General features: G+C 34.5%; 1 pseudogene; it reads right to left on the bottom strand.

The window, feature by feature from the left end:
• Positions 1 to 9,800: 9,800 nt before the first annotated feature.
• On the bottom strand, positions 9,801 to 10,351 carry LOC149573549 (transcription initiation factor IIF subunit beta-like; annotated as a pseudogene).
• Positions 10,352 to 10,983: the final 632 nt, after the last annotated feature.

The following is a 10,983-nucleotide window of genomic DNA, read 5'->3' as shown; positions in this document are numbered from 1 at the left end:
CATACACAATATTCTTGAAGTAATTCTTGAACTTGCTCAAGGGAAAATGATCCCCAACCTTCTTTGGAATCAGCCCTACATTTTTTACATTATAAGGTATTGTGGGGCAGCATCACATTGTTCACAAAATAGGTCTTATTTGTCCCAAATTTCCCTTGCAAGTCTTCAATGTCAATAGGCGCATCCATTTTTCCTTCTAATCCAAAAGCTTCTACAAAAGAAGTTCTATCTAGTGTGTACAAAAAGCTCCTGTTATGCCTTTGCAATTTCTTGTGACTAGATTGTAAGAATTTATCAGTGCCTTTACCAAGTCCACATAAACAAACACTTCTAGGAATATCAACTTTTCCATGTTCCGGTTCCATGGGTTGCAAACTTGTATGTTTTTAGTGTTGTTTTGGTAGAAATATAAAAATAGATTAAAACCATCAATCCTAGGGCATTTTACATCCCTAATTAGAAAATAAGGGTCTTTGAAAATGTGGTCATTTGTCGAAATGGCATTGGATGACCCTAAAAGAAGTTTTAACCAATCCTCTACATGCTTATTTGGCTTCCTAACCCTTGACTTCTTCTCTATTTTGACAACACCCTTCTTTCTTTTTCCTTCAGGTGTGACCTCTACAACATTGTCACCCTCGTCTTTGAACTCTACTTATTTTGCAAGAACCTCCTTGACTTCCTTGTTAGCCATTTTCTCTGTAATTATATTTTGAACTCTTACAACAGTAACACAAAAATCATGAGACTATGGATATTTGGAGAATTTTTTTAGAATATGAACACAAATTCTTTGAAATGGAAATATTTTGAACGTTCAATCAAATATTTATGGTTTAATCATAAAATCTACCAAATTTTTTAATAAATTCTACATGCATGAGCTTTTAATACCACCCTCATAGGCTAAGAACAAGGAATGTGAATCATGAAATTTCGTCTTGATGTACTTTTCAAAGTTTTATTTTACTTGGCCATGCTGAATTTTTCCTTTTTTCTAAATTGACATGACACCTCAACCACTTTCTTTTCAAATTCTAGTCTTCTATTTATACCCTAAGTCAAAATCTTTCAATCTTTGTAACGTTGGAGACACACTTAGCTAGCCTTTACATCTGTCTAGTGATGCTTCAAAATACTCCAAGTGTAGAAGCATTAGGGTTTCTTAAGCATTGTATTGAAATTTCTTTTACACTCTTAGATAGCCCCTTACACCATAGAATCTCAAGCCTCCTCAATAGGTATTTATGTTCTTATGCTTCAAATCTTCCTTGTATGAACATAAAGCCTTTGTTACAACCGTCATTTTACCCTTTATGCTCATGTGCACACGTATCACTAAAATCTTTAAAAAGCTTCTTTACGCTACTACACTCACTTCATTACTTGGGACATCATAACACTTTACATATCCATCCTCCAGTTATACGCTTAAGGCTTTACCCATTGCATCATAATGCTTTTTACTACTCCTTTATTCTCCTTTACACCTCTCTAGGTTATCTCATAGTCAAAACATTGAAAAGCCTTTCTAATTCACATTATGTTCTTATGTTTCACTTTTCTCGTATGAGTGTAAAGCCTTCATTTCATCTCGTCGTCTATCTTTTATGCTTATATGCTTGGAATTAACTCATAACCATAGAGAAAGGAATGAAATAGTTCTTCGTTCATATGGTGATCATGCAATTGTAAAGGCATAATGAGAAATTTATCTTTTCACTTATCAACGACCTGGATTAGATCTCAAAAAAATAGAAAAGAACATCGTCATTGATTTTAGGCACATGCAAAATGAAGAACTTAAGTTATCTACTATGTGGGTTGGTCCCATATGACATGTATGATGTGTCACCATTTTATTAGTTCTCATTAGGGCCCATCTGACAAATCAACATGTCCCACCTAGCACGCTTCTCTTTATAAAATTGTTTTACGGTTACTCGCAAGTCAAAGCAGTGAAGGCATGTAAAAAAAATTAAAATTCACTTTCCTCTTACAAGTCCCTCTTACATGTAGAACCATAAAACCCTTTATCTCTTCCCATGAGCCATCCTTTATGCTATCTCAGGACATTATACCTTTACGCCATTCAGTGTAACAAAAGTGCATAGATCAAACCATAAGACCTTTTTGCCACTTCGCTCAACACTTTACTCGTATGCCCGTAAACCCATCTAACATAGCTCCTTTTAAACCTTTTATGCTCATGCTTAATAGAACAACATATGACTAAAAACACCTTATCAAAACCCTTTTTCTCACCTGCTCAAATTATCACTATAGAGCCATAAGACCATTTCTAAAGCATTAAAACCCTTTACACCTTAACGTCCCTCGGTGAAGCATGACCGTGAACATAAAAACAAGAAGGCACTTCATTCTTATGGGAAACCTGAACACCATAAGACTATAAAGAGAAGAGCTTAGGCATTTTTACCAACCCTTTTGAAAAATTAAAAAATAACCTATGGTTTTTACACTTAGGGCATTTTAATGACTATTTTGGAGACAAACATTGAGAATTTAATAGAATTCAAACAACACAAAGACCATGACATGATTAGGGTAACACCAAATTTTAAAATTATAAGGAAAGAAACCCTATACTATAGTATACCACGATTTAAATGATTTTTCAAAAAAAAAAATAGAACTCCTCTAGATTGTGAAAAATTAGACCAACAGTATAATCGGGACACCATCTATGATATGTCAATCATGAATGCAGAGATTGGTAGGGATGAGAATGTGAACATCAATAGTAGAGCTTTCCACATAGTATAATTGACTAGGGAATGAATCAAGAAGGCTTTCAATCTTGATCGAGTTCCATAGGCTATTCCTCTACAAGCCATAAAATGACCTACAAAAGACAAAGGCATAAAAGTTAGAGAATCAATTGTCTTGGTGTAATCACTAGTAAGGCTAGAAATGGTTCATCAACATGAGCAAGAAATTTAGTATTTTGAAGTAGATAGAGGAGTAAAAAGGAAGAGAGGGGCAAAGGGTAGAAAACAAACAACTAAACCCCAACCACCTCAACAACCATAATAGAATCCTAAACAAGAAGAGCCTCAAGATAAGTAGGAAGCTCAAGTCCAAGAGATTCAACAAGTGTTTCCATCAAGTTAGGGGAGCTCAAGAAAGATGAAAAACAAAGGGTTCCATAAATAGGCCAAGAGGAAATAGCCTCCTCCTTAGCTCCTAAGAAGGCCAGGTTTGAGCCCACTATGGGAGGGTCACATAGGAGAAAATTATAGAAAAGGAATACTCCTCCTCTATAGGTGCTAGAAACCATTCCTAAAGTTGAAGTGAAAGGAAAGGAAGGGGAACAATTTGAATATGTCCCCTTGAGTTAGAGGACTCAATTGGAAAAGGCCATGGAAGAGGAAAGAAGAAGAAGCTCCACCTTAATGCCACCATCCATTTCGAAAGAACCTATTCAGTTTACTACATCAGAGGATGAGCAAAAATAGTGGGTCACAGATATGGATGCTCAAGAGACAAACATCTTTGAACTCTTAGATTTTGATTTCCTATTGGTGACCACTGAGATGGTGGGGGAGAAGATATAGGATACTCCTATAAGATAATTCTTAGGAGAGGAATGGAACCAATTAGCACCTCTACCTCAAGGACCTCTAGGCCTACCACCATTACCATCTTAGCATTTGTCATTCCTAGAAAAAAGCTCAAAAATTCAACTTCCTCCCATGATAGACTCAGAAAAATAGGTAGTGGAGGAAAAAGAGCCCCAAAAAATGCCAACTAATAAAGTACTAAAGTAGGAGAAAATATGTGAGGAACCTCAAAAAATTGCTCACAATACTAAGGCTAGGACCTTAGCCCAAGTAGATATAGAGAATCAAACTGGTGATCTCTCTCAAAGAGAAAAGACTTCAAAGAGGACTAATAGGGGAAATGAATCTACAGTGTAAATCTCCTCTTTAGTCAAATATATGTCTCCAGTGAGCACTACACCTTCTTGGCTAAAGAGGGAGGTCATGGTTGGACAAAAGAGGTAGCTAAATGTAACTATTGAGAAGGGAATGAATGAGCTAGCAAAATTTTGATCAAGAAGCCTAAGCCACTTATGGGTGATGCACGACCACTGAACTTCATTACAAAGAACCAAGATTAGGACTTGCCTCCACACATAGCCATCCCTCCTCCACATCTTGACACTAAGGATTTGACTCCTAAAAATTACCAAATCAAGGAGGTCCTATAAGGAAGGTCCATAGTAGATACCACCAAAGTACTAGGATTAATATGGGAATAAAAGAAGTGTTTAAGCACATGGAAAAAAATGAGTTTGAACTACTAATGTTGCAGAGAAAAAATGAGCTTATGAGAGGTTATGTGCATGGAAAAGTGGGCCCAATAGATCTAAATCATTTAGGGATCACTCTTCTTACAACACTTGAGAGAAGGGAGAAGGGGACTATCTAGATGGATTCAGTTTTGGGAGCATGATAGTAATGGCATGACAATTTTTAGGAGAAGGGTGTACAAATAATATAGGGAAACTTGAACCTATTGCACTATGTTCAGTCAAGAAAGGATAAACTAGTGTCCATAGTAAACTAGGATTTTGGGTTAATGGATGAGGTACATACTTGGGCAAAAGACCTATATGATTTGACATTAATAAAAGGTTAAAGGCATCATACACTCATGGTGGTATATACAATGAAAGATCTTGATAAGCTTAATGATTTGATTGAGAAGATAACTATGAGAAATAAGGTCATGGAGGTCTACGTGAGGATATTTAGAGGTTAAGAGATCATATTGAAGAGCATATTTTTGAAGTAGAGAAGTACTATGGCACTACTACCCTTGAGATTTTTGAAGAGTAAAAAACAAAGCTAAAATTAGTGCAATAAGTTATCCAACAATTTTGAAGAAATTTTGAGGATGCTTCATCTGATGAAGATATCAAGAAAGCATTTAAGATTGAAGAGGTATTGTTGGAACTTGACACTAAACTTGAGGATTTTTTGAAAACCCATATGGAGGTTAGCAACTATTGGTAAATAGTTAAAGATACATATGCAAGTTTTAATTTCCCAAAAGCTACCCAAGTAGAAGAGATCATAGAGAAATTCAATAATAAACATCTAGATATCTCTTTGGGATAAGAAAGGAAAAAATCTAGATTCCAAAAAGTCAATTTTGGCACTTCTTTCTTTTCTTTAAGTCATGTAAAGGTTCACACACCCATTAATTGATATAAACAAGGGTGGAAACCTCCTTAGCACCATTTAGAGAGTTAGTTTGTATATCGTTAAAATTTTTTTATTAGTTTTTAGCATGTGTTTTCATTTTAAGAGCTCTCACTCTCAACAAAAAATTAATAGATGACTTCTTCTAAATACATGGATGTAATTTGTAGTCCAGGTCATTATTTTGATGCATTAATATATGCTATTGGTGCTCTCATTCAAAGTGTATTTATGCTTTTTGGAGTGTGTTATTTTTGTGAATGCATGTTCATGAACAATAATGGAGCCAATGGTTTTATTGCATTGATTTGATTGTGTGACCTTTTAGTTCTAGTGTTTGCCTCGTGTTAATGAATTCTGCTGACATACCGAGTTGGAGAAAATATCACCTATTGTTCCTACATAGTATATTGTCTCACTTGAGTGCACTTTCCATGACCTTGAGATTCTATGAGAAGTGAAATGTCTTTTGGTTATTACTAAGTTCCCATTGATGATTGTATTAGTGGAATTGAGGAAGCGATGCTCCTATTTTGATCGATTTACTACCCAATCTTTTCAACAATTTAACTCATAGACATGTTGTTACCATGGTTTATGTTTGTTAGAAATTTCCCTTTCAAGTTATTTTATTTAAAATCTCATTACCTTATCTTTGTTATTTTCTTTTCTAATACTTAGTTAAAACAATAATTCATATAGTTGCATTGATATACTTGCATTCATCATCAAACATAAAATATCAAAGATATATCTCTTCTGTAGTTTCTTTTCAAAAAAAAAACACATCAAAAATCTTATCCAAAATTGGTTAAAACTAGAAAAGGCCTCCTTGTGAACAAACACATTTATCTTCAATTGAGCAGATTCTAGCAGGTCACAAGATTTTCCAAAATCTTGGAGTTGATCCAAGATTATTTTTTCAAGAGAGATGTTTGAAAGGATTCCTATAGTTAAGCATCATGTAAAATAATAGCTCAACAATACTGACAAGGAAAAAATTAAAAGGTACATGCTTTCTTAGTGTATTCAAACCTAGATCTGTAAAATATGCTTTAGAAAATTAAGGTTGGATAGAGGCAAGGAATGAAAAAATTGAGAAAATAAAAAAGAATAATACTTGGTCTCTTCTACCTAGTCCTAAGGATAAAAATGTGATTGGTACAAAATGGGTATTAAAAAATAAGTTAAATAAGAAAGGAGAAGTAACAAGGAACAAGGAAATACTATTATGCAAAGGATATGCATAAGAAGAAGGTGTTGGCTTCTGATTTAATAGTTTTAAAAATAAGCAAGAAACCTGACTAATGCATCTAAGGCTAGAAAATTCCTATGATTGATACACTCAAATGCAATCTTGGGACAACTATAAGGCTAGACCCTTCTTCTACTTCAGGTTCTGCAAAACCTAGGTGGGTGGACCTTAGATTCAATTAATATAGTACTAGTGCAAAAACATATTCTTGAATCTAACAAAGCAGATAAAAACCCTTATTTCTCCTAATGACTTATGCAATAACAAAGAAGTATAGTAGCAAATTGAAACTCTATGAAATGCACAAGTTGAGTGAGGGCATCCTTTTTAGCTCTTCAACATTAAAGGGAAATGAATTTGATTAATAATGTTGAATTCAATGGAACCTCAAATATGTAGTAGTAAGAACAAATGATCTTGTAGCTGATCTATGCCTTATCTATTGGGCAATTCCATGAATCTAATGCATGAATTTGTGATATCACTGAAATATTTCATACACCAAGACATCAAATCTATCCTATCACTTTGTGAATTAGACATCAATGTTCATTTAGACATCATTCTCATAAAAAGTCCTTTTCAAATAATCAACAACCCTGTCAAACACATCAAGCATTTACTTTGCTCTTTGTTCCAACAGCAAAACATATATGACATATAACCTTAAAGGGATGCAAATGGATCTTAGCTCTTGGTTCCTAGACCATATAAGACTACAAATTACTGAGATAGGAGATGAGAATCAAAATAAAATTAAAGAAATTTTGGCTCATTTGTATTCATTTCTTTAAAACAATACATTCAAATGCATGAAATCAAAACATAGAAACTCCTAATAGTTCTAAACTTTATCTATAATATGCACTACTGTTGTTCATATAAGAGAATTATCTAAAGAATGGTATCTCAATAGTGAGTAATTTTTCTTCCCAAAGTTGGAATTAACCCCCACAATGGATAAGAGAAAGAAAGATATAGACAAGAAGTGAATTCTTGGATCTGATCTGAAGATGACATGTGTCCACCTAAAATTCTCTCCTTTTTAGTGAAAAGAATCTCTCTAATCTCTCTCTCCACCTGATCTAATTTAGTTTTCATTACTTTCCTATAACTCACTTGAAAAATCTCCTATTCAATGATGAAACCATTCTGTTTGCCGAAAATGTTGGCAAAAATTTGGGTTTAAACTGAATAAAAGTGATCAAAATTGACCCCAATTACATTCTTACCATGTTTTACCAATCCTATAACTACATTTTTAATTTTAGCTTATTTTATTGAGAAGGTCATAAATTTTAAATTTCTATCTATAACTCGAACCAATGAGCACATATGCAAAAACTAACTCATAATAAGAAAGTTCATCTTCTCCCAATTCCGATGATATATAATATCACTATATTTACCTATAGGAAACCCCTTGAAAGTCAATTTGAAAAACATTACTCCCCTATTGAAGGTATTTGGTCTAGTTTTAAATTTTCAAAAATTTAAAATTTCTAAATTTTAAACTTTAGAAAATGACCCCTTTGAATTTAAAACCTTGCACATACTCACTTTTGTAAAAAAAATTTAAAATGGTACTTTAAAATTATTTTATTTTTATCCTCATTGTGCCATTTGGGTCAACTAAGGTTTGACCAGCCTGCCACTTGTCAACCTCTCATTGGCTCTAACCTACATAATCATTAGATCCCTCTAATTGGGCACCATGTCTCAACATCTCATTGGTCCTCACACAATGTCCCCGTACCATGTCATCAATTTCTATGTCCCTATCCCAATCAGCATTATGCCATGTCATTAGTGACATAGCAACCTTGTGACATATATCATCCTCTACCACATCATAACCCAATCATCAGTGCACCTCATCATCTCATCACTGCACACACTGCCTAGCTGCCACTTGTCATTATCTGATTCGTGCTAACATTGGCACATCATCATTGAGTCATTGCAACTTGCCTTCACTAGGTTTTAGGTTTTTCAAAAGGTCGCTTGCTAGAATTTTAACTTTTTGGGAGGTCACCATGTTGCTACTGGCAAGACCCTCTTATTTTCTGGTGGTGACATGGTGACCACCAAAAAATTCAACTTTTTTGTCACCATTTCTAACTTTTCTAACATCTTTCCATTTTGTGTGCTTGTGTAAAATTACCTCTAGTGATCTACTAGCTAGAACTCACTTACGTGGGCCTCACTTGCAAGCCTTGGATTTAAAAAAGCCTAATGTCCATGAATAGAATACATTTTGAGTGGGATTGTATTTAAAGACATAAAAGAACCCCCATTTTAGCAATGTGGGATTAAGCAACTCAGCTCAAACCCCTGCACTTTTCCTCTTGTTTGCAAGTGTTTCTTCTATATATTTGTAGGTTATTTTTTTGCCATTCCATGGCATGGGCTTCCACCCTTTTACTGCATGGACTCTTCTCTTCATTGAAGATTTCCCCTTGCATGGGTTTTGTTGCATTTCATGCATGGGCTATTCTATTTTTTTTAAAATTCCTTTGTTTACAGCTTCTTTCATGTCACTTCTCAACTCATGTTGCACTTGTTCTTGATGCCATGCAATTTTTGGATCTTGCCGACATCCCAAATAGAAGTGTGATGGAAAAAGAAGAGTTGAATGCATAACCATAATCAATTTGAGTATATCTCCACCCTTTGCCTCATTTTGAATTTCATAAATTTCAGTTTCTCTATCCATCCATTCAAGGATAACTCTTCCTAAGTTTAGTTGCTAGTCTTATATAAAGCCACCTTCATCGTTATGATCATTTTGGCCTATGATTTCTTCTTAACTTAACGTGAGCTTTTGTTATTTGATGCCTTCTCTTGCATGGGATTTCTCTTCGCTTTATGCTATAACTTTATTTTCTAAACTACTTTGGAGTTGATTGCTACCCTACTCTTACCACTATCCTTCTTCTAACCCAAAGCTTCTTCTTGCTATGCCATGGCTTGTTTCCTTGCATGGGGTTCTTTATTTGATAGGCTTTTCCTCCTCCATGCATGATAGGCTTCCTTTCCTATTTGACATGCATGTTTTTTCATTACTTAATCTCCCTAACATGGTCTTCTTCTTTGCTATGGGTGGCTCCCCTCACTTTTGAATATGAAGTGCTCTGCGTGGGGCTCTGCATTTAATGTGGGTGTCTTTTGTTTTAAAAATACAACTCTTCCTCTATTCTATCAGCTCCTTTCAATGCTTGACACCTCCATTCAATGCATGCTTTAGAAAATTTGAAAGAGGGTCATTGTAAACAAATTTGTGAAAAGACATTCTCTTTCCAAATGCCAAATAACTAATCCACCTCCATGTCTTCTGTAGTTTTCTTGTATTCAAGTTTTAGTTCATAAGTTACTTGATAGGCACTCCTTTTGTTGTAATTTGCAAGCCCCATTATTATCTCATTTATAAATTGTTGAGGCTGATCTATTTCTATTACAAGTTTTTTCAAAGTCTTGTTAGATTGTCAATCATAAAGCTTGAATAGAATATTCTCTGGCTCATTTCTATCCATTCTAGTTCTCTTCATTTTTTGACTTTTCATTGGTGCAGAAACACCCTTTTTTCCTTTGAAAAAAATGTTGAAAAATCCATCATCCCTTGCATTGGATTGGAACCTCCTCCATGGTCACTATTTATCATCTAAATTTGTCTTGTCTTGACATTAAATTTGTTTGTTCTCTCATGAGACAACCTATTGTAGTCTTCAATGTTTTGATGGTGCAGTTTCATGTTGAACTTGTGTTCAACTTTCCCATCAATAGCTACCTTTCCTTGGCCATTCTTTGATAAAATAAACATATGAATAATATCGGCAGACATGTTCAACAGAGCTATGTTGTCCATGGTGCACCCTAAACATTCACATTGATTATGAAGAAAATAACATGTCTGCAAAATTAATGGATGCGTTCAGTATTTTCAAAAATGGCTACATTTATTGTAATGAGCTCCAAAAAGTTTTTTCCACGAAGGGGTTCATTCCTGTTGGACAAGACCTCCTACAATGCAAGAAAATGATTTGCAGATTTGACTTGGATGGCAATGGAGTTTTAGATTTCTCTTAATTTCAAAAGATGATTCAATCTTCTAACCTTTCTACCCAATGAACAAGAAGAACTCTATCCATTCGTATCCTGAAGCATCAACACCAAATATGATAACTTGTGCAACCTAATTTTGATAAATACTCTAATACGGAAGCTCTGCAACTTACTAAACCATGATATCTTTGAGATTGATCTTTGGGATTGATGTCAATCTCTTTTTAAATCATACATGTGAGCTAAGTCAACAATGTTGCTTGTCCAAAAATGTTCCACATAAAGACATTTTCTCCAATTGTATTTGTATTGATCAAATAGAACTAGGCATCTCCACTTCAAATATGGGAGCTTTGCTACTCATGCTATGACCTCCTCTACTTGATGGAATTAGTCGAGCCCCAACGTGGGTCCGGTTAATTTTGTTTTTTTTTT

The sequence above is a fragment of the Cupressus sempervirens genome, chromosome 2, assembly GCF_028749045.1.
Source record: "Cupressus sempervirens isolate cs-2001-9-10 chromosome 2, ASM2874904v1, whole genome shotgun sequence".
NCBI lineage: Eukaryota > Viridiplantae > Streptophyta > Pinopsida > Cupressales > Cupressaceae > Cupressus > Cupressus sempervirens.
The sequence above is the reverse complement of the archived record's forward strand: the minus strand, read 5'-3'. Positions and strand labels throughout refer to the sequence as shown.